Below are 14,997 nucleotides of genomic sequence, written 5' to 3'. Positions count from 1 at the left end.
TGTTTCTCTACTTACCTTGAAAATTATGGGCATCTTCACCTGGGACTTGGGCAACAAGGTCCTCAGTGGCACTATCGCTGAATGACCAGACTTGATGGCAGGGCAGCTTGAAAGGTGGTGTAGGGACCAGCACAGTGGTGTGGAAAATCTGGCTCTGGCTGTGACACTCATCTATCCCATGACTCGAACTAGCCCCCATCACCTTCCCTCAGCTTGCTTCACTGACTTGGGATGGGAAGAAGAACACCTGCCCTCCCCACCTTGCTGGTCATAGGCGTTCCTGGAGAACATGTCAAATAATGAAGGTCCACATGCAACTCGTATGTTGTGTGACTCATTTTGCTCATTGTAAATACTTGACTCACACTTTCTAGATGCCAGGTACTGTGCTTTATTTTAACTCATTTAATTCTTACAACAGTCCCACAAGGAGATATTACTTTCATCTGGATTTTGCAGATGAAAAAATGAAGGCACATAGGAAGCAATTTGCTCAGGGTCACTTACAACTAGCACATTGTGTGATATTGTAATATAACGAAAAATATATTTTTAGTCTTTGTCTCTAGTTCCTAGCAGAGAGCTTCTGAAACTCTTGTGCTTTCCTGAGTGATAGGGGTGAAAGGAGCATCTTTTGTTATTCACCATAAGCCATTTTCAAACATATCTGAGTTATATGATGCTAATAATGCTAATAAGGTAACTCTCGGGAGCCTCAAGATAGTCTCAGAATAGGGACTGGTTGCTAGAGGAACCAATCACTTGATTAGAGAATTGGAATTTTCAGTCCCTCACCCTGACTTCTGGAGAGGGAGAGGGATGAGATTGAATTCAATCACCAATGGCCAATGCTTTAATCAACCATGTCTATGTAATGGAACATAGGAACCCTAAACAACATAAAAATCCTTAACAACAGGGTTTGATGAGCTTTTGGATTGATGAACACATTGAGGTGGTAGAAGGCTAGAGTTCAGGAGATGACATGGGAAGACATGGAAGCTTTGTGTCCCTTCCCATATACCTTGCTCTGTGCATCTCTTCCATTTGGCTTTTCCTGAGTTGTATCCTTTTGTAAAAAACCAGTATTAGGCACTAAACTGTTTTCCTGAATCCTATGAGCTGTTCTTTCAATTTATCAAACCTGAGAAGGGTTCATAGAAACCTCCAGTTTATAGCTGGTTGGTCAGAAGTATGGAAAGCTTGAGACTTGTGATTAGCCTCTGATATGGGGACTGTCTTATGGGACTGCGCCCTTATGGGATCTGATGCTAATCACATAGATAGCATCAGAAAATTGAATTAAATTGTAGGACACTTAGTTGGTGTCTGGAGAGTTGAAAATTAGTCGTTGGTGTGGAAAAATCCACACACTTGGTGTCAGAAGTGTTGTGAGTATAAACAGATCGTAGTAACATGGTATAGCCAGACTAAAACCCAGGCTGTCTGAATACAGTATGTTTCTAATAATTGCTATAGTCCTCTATCTGACCTCCTTCAAAGTGTATTTAGTTTTGACATATCTTTTTTCTTCTGGTGGTAGTGAGGGTTCTAATATTTCTGAATAAAGAGGTAATATGTTTGTGCAGCCTATAAAGGAGGCCAGAACTACAGCTTAACTGTTGTGAGACCCTGTGGCTTTCAGATTTCAGAATCTTGCCTTGTGGAAGATCATGGATCAGTTTGAGGACTCTGATGTTTTTATTATATTAGGTATTTCAAATGCACTACTGTTTTTTTCCCCTAGAGAATATAATATTGTGTCCATATTGTATTTTTGTAAATTGTAAAATTACTTCTGTAGTCACATCATTCATTTATATCATTAATATGTGACTTATAGTTGAGTTAGTGCCTCCTTGACAACAGTGATTATTGGTGTGCCTCTCAATATCCAGCAGAATGTGGGAATGTAAGTCACTCAGCAAAAATCTATTGATTTTATTTGTTTTTATTAATTTTAAAAATTACAACAACCTGTGTTCAGTGTAGAACAAATAAAATAATGCCAAAATGCCAGTGAAAAGAAAGATAAAACCTCCTATAATCACACCACTCTGTGATAGTTATATAAAAGCAATATCTGCAGAATTTTGTTTACAAAACACTGTGATTCAAGAATTTTATACCCAGCCAGGTTGTCTTTTATGTGTGAAAGTGACAGAAATATATTCTCTGTAGACCATGTTTGAAAAAAATTCTATGATAGGCAATTTTCCTGGACAAGATTTAACATGAGTCTCTGTTGAAAAAAGTGCTTGAAGATAAATTCCAGGTGACCAAGGGTGATAGATGCTAGAGTGAACGATTAAAATAGGAAAGCTAGAGTATAAAAAAGGTTGGGAGCAAACACTGAAGCCAGTTAATGTACATTTATTTATATATCTAGTTAATTATAAATATTAAAGACTATATATAAATGCTTTAATTGTATTTCCCTTTGTAAAATAAAAGCAAATATAAAAATATCACCTAGAATGTATATAGTACAATAATAATTATGTGGTAATCTGAATCTATATCTCCAGCTAGTATCATCAAAATCTAAGATGGAAGCTCTGGGAATGGGTGGGGTGAAGGAATGGGTGGAAACAGTATGAATGGAAATTGGGGCTGGGGTGGATTTTAAGGCATCTGACTTGGACTACTAATCGTTTGAACCTGGGGTTTGTTTATGCCCTGAAAATGAAATGTTATTAGTCAAGTGAGGATGATTATTATTTTAAGTAATGCTATTCCTTAAAATATTTAGCTAAGTGACTTCATGGCTTTTAGGCAATTACATAATTTCTGCATTTTGTTTGTTTTTGAGCCTTGTTTTCTCTGAGTTCCTGTTTTGCTGCTAATCTTCAGTGTGTGTTTCTGAAAGTAACCATGATGATGGGAAACATATTTTTCTGTATGCTTATGACTGGTGTCTGACTACCCTACTGGTACTAGAGATTAAAAGACACTTTCCTGTAATTAATATTTTCCCCTGTGTTTCATCTGAAAGTTGTTAAGTTGAAGCTGGAATTATAGATGTGTGTACATCTCTCTTTAAGGAAACACACGAAACAGATGGGAATTTACCAAATGATATCATTCTCCACTGACTGAATTTATGTATGACACTTCTTGAATGTAGTTTTCTCATTATGTGGGGGCACACTTGCATTGGAAATAGCTTCTTTGAGAAATGTTGGATGTTGCAATTTGATAATATCTTATGTGTGTGTTTGTGTGTAGGGGGGTTGGGAGGGAAGGGAGGATAAGGAAGGATTCACAGTGTTCAGAAGAGGACTGATGAGGCTCCCTCCACGAACAGGCTAGTAGCGCAAAGCCTAATCAACACTTCTGCGAGGAAGTTAGCAGCCTTCCTCCTGACCTGACTGCTTCCACTTCTGGTGGTGGCAATGCTGTCAAGCCTCATTACTGGAAAGTTCATCTTGTTAAATTTCCACTTAGAGCAGGGGATGTGTTAGGAGATAGCTCAGACTCTGTGGCCATTATGACATCAAATTCAGACAGTGACAGTCCAAGTGGTAGTCAAGGAGTTTTGTTTATAGCTTCATTGAAAAATGTGAACACTGGCTGAGCATGGTGGCTCACACCTGTAATCCCAGCACTTTGGGAGGCTGAGGTGGGTGGATCATTTGAGGTCAGGAGTTTGAGACCAGCCTGGCTAACATGGTAAAGCCCTGTCTCCACTAAAAATACCAAAAAAAAATTTAGCTGGGCGTGGTGGTACATGCCTGTATCCCAGCTACTTGGGAGACTGAGGCAGGAGAATTGCTTGAACCTGGAAGGTGGAGGTTGCAGTGAGCTGAGATTGCACCACTGTACTCCAGCCTGTACTCCATCTCAAAGAAGTAAAAAAATGTGAACATTAATAAATGACTTAAGAAGTCATCGTATCTGCATACTACTGGATTAGATTTAATAGATTCAATCTTGGCTGAATAATGAAGAGAGTTTGGCATGAGTTCCAGGGTCAAAACAGAAGTAAAAACAAAACCAGTGATGGGCAGAGGCTTGAAATACAATATATTAATACACCCACCAGGTAGTGCTGCATTAATAAATAAACTCAGAAATCTTAGGGGGTGAAGGCAAAAAAGGCTTATTTCTTGCTTGCATAAAGTCCTATATGGGCTAGGCGATCCTCTAGGCAGCACTCCCTCTGTCTTGTTATGCTGCCATCTCAACAGGTGGCCTCAAGGGTTGCCAAGGCAAAGGACTAGAGGTCACTTCCTTATGCTGTGGCCCAGGAGAAACTTCTGCATACATTTCACTGGCTATGACTAGTCACATGGTTGTACCTAACTGCAAGAGAGCTGGGGAGTGGAGACTTCCTGAGTGACAGGAGGAGGGAAGGGTATAGGTGAGTGCTAGAAGCCTCTACCACAAATGGGAAGCGAGTGTATATGTCAGCGTGGAATTGGGAATGACCAGAGTCTGATGTTATGAATATTCAACATGAGATTAATATATATTGAACCTAATAATATCTTCATAAATTTTAAAATAATCAGCCTCTTTGGATACCTTCCTTGGCCACTGGCATACCTTAGCAGGATTACCTACTATTAACACCTGGTCTGGTCCGTCTGCCTAACCTTCTGGTATCCTCCCTGCCTTGCAAGGGTCGTCCCTCACTCTGTGAGACCCGTAGCTTCATGACACAGGCGGTAAGGGTGTGGTGAGACCTTACCAGGGCATGCTCTTGACACCTCCAAGTGCTCTCCTGCTGCTGCTGTTCCAGACATGCTGACACAGGCCCTACATAAGTGCCTTCCTGTCTGGTGAACTTCTGTTGCTTCTCTTTATAGTGTGGTTGGTTGAAAGAGTGGTTTTAGGAGATAGACTGTCTAGGTCCAAATCTCGTCTCTGTCATTAGTGAAGAATGAGACCCTGAGCAAGGGACTTAACTTCACTGTGCCTCAGTTTCTTCATCTGTGGATATAATAATAACACTTCCCTGTTAGAGTTGTTGTGATGATTGAGTTAATACACAAAAAGCACTTAGAATAGTGCCTGGCAAGTGGAAAGTGATTAAAAAACGTCAGCTATGATCATTCTTCTTCAAGACTCAGTTCAAATGTAACTGAAACTTTCCTGAACTTGCTTCTTTTCTGGATGCCTTCAGATTCTGCAAATGTCTCTGTTGTAACATTTATCATGGTATATAATAATTATTAATTTACCCATTCTTCTCTCCGTTAGACTGTGATTACTCAAGGGCAATGTACTGCTCACCATTTACTCTAGTCCTTGACAGAGTGTCTAACATGTAAAATAGATTACCAAGTATTTTCTGAATTGATGGGCAGAGCCAGGGTGGTAGAAATTGCTATAATTCGCCAATATACAGTTCTCCTCTCCTTCCTGTGCACAAAGCAAAGCTACGTTTCCCAGCTCCCCATGCATCTAGAAGAACCACATAACTGAGTTTTGGAATGTGGGCAGAAATGATGTTTGCCACTTTTCAGGCTTGTCCTAAACTCAATGCACAATTTTCCATAGCTCCTTCTCTCCCTGTCATTCAATTGGCTGGATATGGTAGCATTTTAAGATAGAACAAGCCCAAATCTCTGACTCATCAGTTGGAAGAGAGGGACCTAGACTTTAAAATTGTGTCAAGCTTTTGAAATCTGAACCTGTTTGTTATAGCAGTCAGTGTATTTTACCTAGCTAATAAAACAAGAATCTAGACACAACAACATTTTTTTTCTGCAGGTTTCATGGCATGATATGACTCAATCCACAGACAAAGGCTGCTGAGCCCGGGACAGCTTATTGGACCAGCCCATATGAGAAGCACAAATGTACAGAAACAAACTGAACCCAAGGAAAGATTGCTGATACTTTGGGAGGGATGACAGAGGAAGGGGAAACACATTGTCCATCCCTGTCCCAGCAAGGAGCCAGCTCCCATTCAGCAGTCTCTGTGAACATCTAGGTAGCTTCCGCATTCTTTCTGTCCAGTTGTGAGCAGCCACCAACTATGATTCCCCTTTTCCAGCAGGCTTTGCTTTCACATCACAAAGCATCATCCTGAGAAACAATTACAGTTCTTTTTAGAGTTCTGTTTCCTTCATAGGTATCTATTGTCCTAATAAATGGAATTCCTTGGAACACAAAAGCATTTATTTCTTCTTTTAGCTAATTTTTACAGCTCTGGTGAAAAATATTTTATGTTTTTACTCAATGTGATTTTAAGATAGTTTATTCTTGGATTCAATTTTGTTTTCATTTTCTAGAAAATCAATTTGATTCACAGAAGGTTCATTCATTTAGTGGCTTTCCTTGCACATGGTTAATGCTTAAGCATTTGATCAAGCATTCCTCTTAGCAATATCTTTAAAAGGTTCAACCGGAGAAGGTGTTAGATGAGGGAAATCCTCTACATTTGGGCAAAGCCTCTTTCCTCTGGACTAATTGAAATGGAAAATCAGTCTGAATTGGTGAAATTGAATTGCAAACTATTTTTTCAAGGAGATTCCTGTGTGATTTCAAGTTGCTCAAACTAAACTTAGTAAAGGGCACACTAACAAAGCTTTTTAGGTCATCTCCATCTAGCTTCCTAGTGAAGAGGCTACATTGGGTAAATACCTGGGGTTCGTCATTTCACGCTAAGAAAATTTAGGACAGGGACACACATGAGGAGTTTAGGAACAGAGATTTAATAGGCAAAAGAAAGGGAGAGGAAAACAGCTCGCTCTCTAGAGTGAGAGAGAGGAGACTTCTGAGAGGAAAAGGCTGGCTGGTAGCAGATGGCGCCAGATTTTATAGTCCGGCTTGAGGAGGCGTTGTCTGATTTATGTAGGGCTCACACATTGGTTCAATCAGGTGTGACGTATACAAAGCACGCGGGGAAGTCTGGTCACCCGACCCTCATCTTATTATGCAAATGAGCATTCCCTTTGGCTGGGGCTTCATTTTGTCTGCTCCTTACTGTACGCGTGGCTGGCAGAGAAGGGAAGATGCAGTCGCCATTTTCTAGTCGCCATGTCTAGTCCCAGGTAGTAGTTCTTTCCTGCTAGCATTCACCGTGAAAGCTCCCAGCGTGCTTGTCTATGTCTGCAGCTCGACTTCACAGGCTGCTGTTTGTTAGAAAATGATTTGGGGCAGCTTTTCTTTAAAAGAAAAACCTTACCGAGGACTTCTGGACTATCTGTCTAAGTAATTTCTTCTTAACTCCTGTATCACTAGTAGTTGGAATCTATATCTGTAGCTATATCTATCTTACAAAATTTTCCTGGATTCTTGAAAACTCTTTGCTCTCAAGTCCTTTAAACATTCCTCTTATACTTTTGTTTACTAAATCATGAAGAAAGACTATTAGCAAAAGGAAGTCCTTGTCTGTATAATTGTATTTTGTGAATTATAGGCTTTTATATTTAAAGTCGGGTAATGATTCATGCTTGGAAAGAAATTTCTTGACTAATTGATCATGGTTTTTTTGAGACAGGGTCTCACTGTGCCATCCAGGCTGGAGCGCAGTGGTGTGATCTCGGCTCACTGCAGCCTCTGCCTCTGGGGTTCAAGCAATTCTCCCACCTCAGCCTCCTGAGTAGCTGGGACTACAGGCTCATGCCACTATGCCTGTCTGAGTTTTGTATTTTTTGGTAGAGACAGGGTTTCGCCATGTTGGCCAGGCTGGTATCAAACTCCTGACCTCAAGTGATCCACCAGCCTTAGCCTCCCAATGTACTGGGATTACAGGTGTGAGCCATTGCGTCTGGCCTAATTGATCATGTTTTTAGTGTTATAACTAAGGGATTTTTGGATTGAATGATAGGTGTTTTTGATTTGTTGGTGTGGCTTTGGAAAGGAAAACTGGCCCTTCTGAAGATATCAGTTCTTTCCTGGAAAGCAATGTCAGAGATAGCTATAAGGCAAGACTTGTGTTTTTCAGTGTGAGACATTGCTCCTTTATGTTTAGGGCACTGCTTGTGCTATAGCACAGAGGAGGCATATTCTGGAAGGACATGTTTCTCTGAAGTGAACTTTAAAGTTCAATGAACAGATTTTACTGACACATAGGAAAGTAGATGATGGTCATGTAAAATGGAATATGCCACTCTTAATGTTTCCTTCTTTGTGTTATATTCTATGCCCTCAGATGGGTCTTCAGTTACCCATAGTGAAACATGTAAGCCTTGAAAAACTTTTTGGTGAGCTCATAGATTATCTATAAGATGGTTTATGGTCATCTATATTATAGGGTAACAACATAATTTTATCCTCCAAGTTTGGACACTTTTGAGAGTAAAAGGTGGAGTTATTAATATGTCAAGGAAATAAGCAAAAATGGGACTTTTCTAAGCAACCTAGACATATGGTCATTCTACTTATGAGAAATGTGTGTCTTTTATAGGTTAGATATCAGATCCCATAAGAGCGTGTGGCCAAGATGGCCAGCTCCACCAAAGATTCATACTCTCCCTTCCATAGCATGGAGTTGTGCTGGGAAGCAGTTTTACCACCAGGGACAACATCTTCTAGTCCCTTTACATCTAAGTAGTACTGTGAGACTGGATCATGCCAAAGAAATGTTTTGGAAGTGGAATGTTTCACTTTGGAACCAAGGAACTGAAAAAAACAAGTATGCCTCCACCTTCCTCACCTTCCTCTTCACCCATCTCTATCTTCCTCTGTAGGCTGAATGCAGAAGTCTCCAGGACCCTAGTGGGAGGGAAGACCTACAAGATGGAATGATTTTGAGTCCCAAATGACCATGTGAAACGCTGCCCACTGGTCAGAAACATCCATATTGCAGTCTTTAGGGCACACAAAATTAAAATATATTAAGCCTCTTAGGTTGTCACATTTGTTATAGCAGCTAGCATTACCATAGCTAATACTGAATGCTTTAATTCAATACATCCAACCACTATTGAGAATCTACTCTCTTTCCATTGGGAATACAAAGACATGTAAGATCTGGTCACTGTCCTCAAGAAGCTTAGAGTCTGGGGGAAGTACACATGTATATACGTAATGGTAATTTAGAGTTCTGAATAAAAGGAAATTAATTTAATTTTGAATGCTGATTTGAGTTGTCTGCAGCATATTCAAATGGCACTCTCTTCTATGTAGATAGAGGGAGCCCAAGCCAAGAAGAGAGGTCTGGTATCAAAGATTTGCTGAATTCACAATTGCAGAGGCTTATGCCAGCCCCTTAGAAAGAATTTGAGGACTCCTTGGAAAGTAAGAGAACTTCCCTCCACATTCCTAAGGATTATTTATTTATTTTTATTTAAAAATGTTTTTTCTTTATTCTTTTTTTAAACTTTTAATTTTGGGGTACATGTGCAGGTTTGTTACATAGGTAAACCTGTGTCATTGGGTTTGTTGTGTAGATTATCACTCGGGTATTAAGCCTAGTATCCATTAGTTATTTCTCCTGATCCTCTTTCTTCTCCTACCCTCCACCCTCCCATAGGCCCCAGTGTGTGTTGTTGCCCTCTGTGTATCCATGTGTTCTCATCATTTAGTTCCCACTTATAAGTGAGAACATGCGGTATTTGGTTTTCTGTTCCTGTGTTAGTTTGCTAAGGATAATTGCCTCCAGCTCCATCCATGTCCTGTAAAAACATGATTTCATTCTTTTTAATGGCTGCCTAGTATTCTGTGGTGTATATTTACCACATTTTATTTATCCAGTCTATCATTGATGGGCATTTAGGTTGATTCCATGTCTTTGTGATTGTTAATAGTGCTGCAATGAACATGTGGACATGTGTCTTTATGGTAGAATGATTTATATTCCTTTCAGTGTATACCTAGTAATGGGATTGATGGGTTGAATGGCATTTCTGTCTTTAGGTCTTTGAGGAATCGCCATACTGTCTCCCAAATAGTTGAACTAATTTACAATCCCACTATAGGACATAAGCATTCCTTTTTCTCCACAATCACACCAATATCTGTTTTTTTTTTTTTTTTTTTTTTTTAATTATAGCCATTCTGACTGGTGTTAGATGGGATTTCATTGTGGTTTTGATTTGCATTTCTCAAATGATAATTGCTGTTGAGCTTTTTTTCTTATTATTGTTGGCTGCATGTATATCTTCTTTTGAAACATGTCTGTTCATGTCCTTTGCCCACTTTTTAAAGGGGTTGTTTTTTTCTTGTAAATTTGTTTAAGTTCCTTACAGATGCTGGATATTAGACCTTTGTCAGATGCATAGTTTGCAAAAATTTCTCCCCTTCTGTAGGTTGTCTGTTTACTCTGTTGATAGTTTCTTTTGCTGTGCAGAAGCTCTTTAGTTTAATTAGATCCCATTGATCAATTTTTGCTTTTGTTGCAATTGCTTTTGTTGTCTTTGTAATGAAGTCTTTGCCTGTGCCTATGTCCTGAATGGTATTGCCTAGGTTGTCTTTCAGGGTTTTTATAGTTTTGGGTTTTACATTTAAGTCTTTAATCCATCTTGTGTTAATTTCTGTATATGGTGTAGGGAAGAGGTCCAGTTTTAATCTTCTGCATATGGCTAGCCAGGTAGGTATTCCAGCACCATTTATTGAATAGGGAATCCTTTCTGCATTGCTTGTTTTTGTCAGGTTGTCAAAGATCAGATAGTTGTAGGTGTGAGGTCTTATTTCCAGGTTCTCTGTTCTGTTCCATTGGTCTATATGTCTATTCTTTTATCAGTACCATGCTGTTTTGGTTAGTGTAGCTCTGTAGTATAGTTTGAAATTGGGTAGTGTGATGTCTGTAGTTTTGTTCTTTTTGCTTAGGATAGCCTTGGCTATTTAGACTCTTTTTTGGTTCCATGTGAACTTTAAAAATAGTTTTATCTTGTTATGTGAAGAATGTCAATGGCAGTTTAATGGAAATAGCATTGAATCTATAAATTGCTTTGGGCAGTATGGCCATTTTAATGATACTGATTCTTCCTATCCATGAGCATGGAATGTTTTTCCATTTGTTTGTGTGATAAAGATGCTTTAGATGCAGCTGCACCATACCCTATTAGAGCTCACTCCACCAGTGGGATTTGTGCTCTAAAGATCTCTTGGCCACTGACTTCATATTGAGAAAGAAAAGGAAGCCAGAACTTCCTTGTATCTGTAGATCCTTTTTGTAGTTTACACATTACTTTCATGAACATTACTTAGTTTGAATCTCATATTCACCCTGTGGTCTTGGCAGGGGAATTCTCTTTCCCACTGAATGTCCCCAGGTCTTGCCCACCAGCAAGTAGGGGAGATATTTCCTATGGCCTAATGGCTCAGCTCTGAAGGCAGTCAGCCCATTCTTCACCTTACTGTGGGACCTCTTGAGCTCTCTTCGGGATTCATCTGTTGTTTCTGGGGTCCCCCAAGGATGCCTCACTTGGGCTCAGGAGCCAGGACTCACATGTTCTGTCACATTGTGTTGACAAATAGTTTTCCACCCATATTCAGGCTGATGATGGGGCTGCTCCCAGTGAGACTAAAGGAACCTTCTACTCTTCTATTTCTTCTGTCAGACCCATGTTCACCAACTCCTCCTTTTCTAGCAAAGGAACATCTATCAACACCCACAAATGTCTGGAGGCATGGGTGTCACCACCACAGTAGATGTGTCAAGCCTCCGTTTTGAAGGTACTAGTTTACCCTTGAATGTACACATAATACACACACACATACACACACACACACACATACATAAATGCACACACTCTGAGACTCAGAGACATGAACTAACACATTCTAGGCCATCCCATTTTTGTTTTCATAAACTGGATATAGAACCCTGGACTTTTTACTCCAAATCTGTTGTTCTTCCCTTTGCCTATCCTGATTTAAAGAAAAAATGTTCTGTAAAAAAGTTGCTCAGATACGCAGAACTATCTGCTAGAAGCTTGAACCAGTGCCACAGTGGAAACTCGGCATTTTGCCTCATTCTGTAGAGTTTAGGGTGGCTGCTGTGCCCATCCCTGGGAATTCTCAGGACAATTGGGTGAATAATGGTGGCTTTGTCATAGGAGCACCCTAAAATCTTCCCCCAGAGTGAGTGGTGTCAATGTTTTCATTATTTTTGACTGTGGTTTGTAACTTGTCATAAGAATTAGTTCCGGCTTAATTGAGGGCCTCATGTTGGGATGAAAGACGGAAGTGTTCTTCTCTCTCAAAATGAATAAAGAAATATAAAATGGAAGGCTCTCAAAATGCCTTTTATAAGATCCTGACACCCTAGGGCTTGGCAGATACAGCTGGGAGCAGCAGCACGTGGGAAGGGATGATCCCCTAAGTGTTCCCAGTCTAGCCCCCTGTCTGACTTGGAGATTGTTTAAAGGTCTCTTGGGGAGTAGAAACAGTCCGTTTGTTCCCGCTTCTTTTCTTTACCTCTTAAAAAAAACTCTCTTTATTCTGGGGTTGTACTGCTTGAAAGCAAGAAGGCCTCTGGGCAGCATGTGATATGTTTCTTCCCCAATTCCCTTGGAAAAGGGTATTCAGTCCTCGGGTGAATTCTAAGCTCTGCTCTGGACCTTTCAAGTCTCTTTGATAAAATCATGCCAGTCTCATGTCCATTCTTTCTTCTCTATGCTAATCAGATGCACTAATTCATACTGAACTGTTAGTAGGTTAAAGTGTGATGCTATGTCAAGTACACTAAAAACATTCTCACATTTTCCCAAGGACTTTTATTGTCTCAATGTAAAACTGTCTCCAACCAAGTCATGGAATCCTCCCTTTCCTCTGATTCCCTGGGCAGATTCTCAAACTTTAGTGAGCAGCAGAGCCGCCTGGGCAGATTGCTAGGCCTGCCCCAGAGACACTAGCCCACACATAGGTGAAGCCGTTGAAGCATGCCACAGTATCATGTGAGAAGTAAGTAGTGAACTCTGCAGATCTTTCTCAATACCCCTCCCACCATGCCTGGAAATCTCCCTATTAATGCCTTCAAAAAATGTGAACTTCATACTTGCTATGTGGAAGGCTGTAGGCTTGGGGCCAGGAGCCAAGCTTATACTCTAGTGGAGGAATCAGGACACACATTTACAACACACTCTGATGATTACCAATAGGTGACAGCTGAGAAGGGAAGTGAGCAGAAGAACCCTAGGGCGGTGTTACTCTAAGTGTGGTTCTTGCACTGACAGCGGCAGCATTACCTAGAAGCTAGTTAGTAATGCAAATTCTTAGGTTCCACCCCAGAGCCTTTTACCTGTGGAAGTCAAGTTAACCTGTGAATACCCTCCATCCTTTGCTTATACCTCAGGTTGCCCCTTTCTGTCGTGGGCACTGACGGGTCACAGCTTGCTGTCATTTCTCTTAAAGAGAAAATGAATGACCTATAATTCTGTTATCCAGAGATAACCACTCTTACTATTTAGTGTATCTTTTCAGACTTATTTTCATGCAATGTAGATAATACATAATGAAAAACAACATAGAAACGAAATTCTATTATATCACAATACTGCTTTTTGAATTTCTTTTTACCGCAATTAACACTATGGCAGACTATCTTTCCATGTAAATAAAGTTATGTTTGCCACCTTAATTTTAATAACAGCATAATATTTCCTTGTATGGATGTATTATAAATCATTTAGCTATTCCCTGTGGTGCAAGTCTTCCCACATTTTTAGAATCTCTAAACAACTTTCAGAAGAATATCCATGCACATACATCTTTGTGCATATCTGAGATAATTCCATTAAAATTAAGTAGGTTCTTTTCTGTAATGTGTACTTCAGATGTAATTTGCAGAACATTTGTGTCAGAGAGACTCATTTAAGAGATGAAGACTTCCCGTTTAATAAGTACTATTAATCACGATGCCAGTCTTCCATTTTATAATCAAAAGTACACGAAGATAGAACAAGTTATGCTGAAGTATTTTTATTTTACATAATTAATGGACTTAAGGCCATTGGTAAAGGACCTTGTCAGTTATCATGGGACAAATACGCTCCAGCAAATGTAAGCGGTGAGATAAGACTCTAATATGTGTTTCTCAGATTGCTGCTTGCTGAAATGCTTCTTGAATTTTTAGAAACAAAAGTGAGTTTCTGATATAATTGGAAGATCTGCTTATACAACTCTGATTTTAAAATAAGTCTATACACAGTATCAACAGATTGATTAAGAAGTCTGCTGGTGGTGATATTAAAAAGGTTGGCAGATTTTCAATTCAAATTGACACCATTCAAGATAGAGGCATAGCTGATGTTTATTTAAGAATCCTAAGTCATGTCACAGATTCTGTGGAGAACATCTGATATCTATAGAGAGCTTGAAGTAAAGTCCTGGGAAAAATGTGTTCCAGACGGTTACAGATGTTCTCATATCAAATCATATTTCTATGAAAAGTTATGTAGCATGTTCAACTGATGGCACAGCCAATGTGAAGGAACAATTTGAGGTTTTCTTCCTGTTAAAAAATAATTGATTCTATCAACTTTATGGGTAGTGTTAGTCACATATTTTGAGTGTTGCAATGGTAGATTTAGGAGATGTCTGAACCTCCAGTTAATCCCACAAAATTTGAGTCTATGGTATCCACTTAGAACAATTTGCATGCTGCAAGCTGTGTAGAAACTCCCTGAATCTTAACTGAATGTGTTACCAAATTAAGCACATTTTGTAAGTCATCAGGTATCACATCACACCAGTGCATACACGAATGTTTCAGATGTTGGTTCTGAGGCATTAGACATGGTGGAAGGCTACAAAGAGGGCCCTGAAAAGGATTAAAAGGGCTTTGTCATTCCCTTGTGGGAACTAATGGGAACTCAGGAGAACATATTCCCACATTGGAGATTTTGGTGTAAACACCAGACCAATGATAAAGACATCCAAAGAATTACCACGGAGGCTCCTTTTTAGATTAACTTGTCTGCAGAAAAATTTGACCTGGAATGCCACAGTTCAGAATATGGATTCTGAAACCATCAAAATGAGATGAAGTCAACAAGACAGAAAAGGTTTAAGTATTTTATGAGTAAGAGGGGTTCTTAAAGACAGATGTGAACTATAAATAATACTCTAGAAGGTTCTTCACCTCAACTGTGTTTG

General features: G+C 39.6%; 1 long non-coding RNA gene across 1 annotated transcript; it reads left to right on the top strand.

Moving 5' to 3' along the window:
- Positions 1-3,564: 3,564 nt before the first annotated feature.
- On the top strand, positions 3,565-6,113 carry LOC105514135. Its single transcript, XR_001002142.1, has 2 exons — positions 3,565-3,672; positions 5,719-6,113. It is a non-coding gene; the product is annotated as an uncharacterized LOC105514135 (long non-coding RNA).
- The last annotated feature ends 8,884 nt before the right edge of the window (positions 6,114-14,997 follow it).

The sequence above is a fragment of the Colobus angolensis genome, unplaced genomic scaffold, assembly GCF_000951035.1.
Source record: "Colobus angolensis palliatus isolate OR3802 unplaced genomic scaffold, Cang.pa_1.0 Scaffold24, whole genome shotgun sequence".
Lineage (NCBI taxonomy): Eukaryota > Metazoa > Chordata > Mammalia > Primates > Cercopithecidae > Colobus > Colobus angolensis.
Note: the sequence above shows the minus strand (reverse complement) of the source record. Positions and strands in the feature narration are given on the sequence as shown.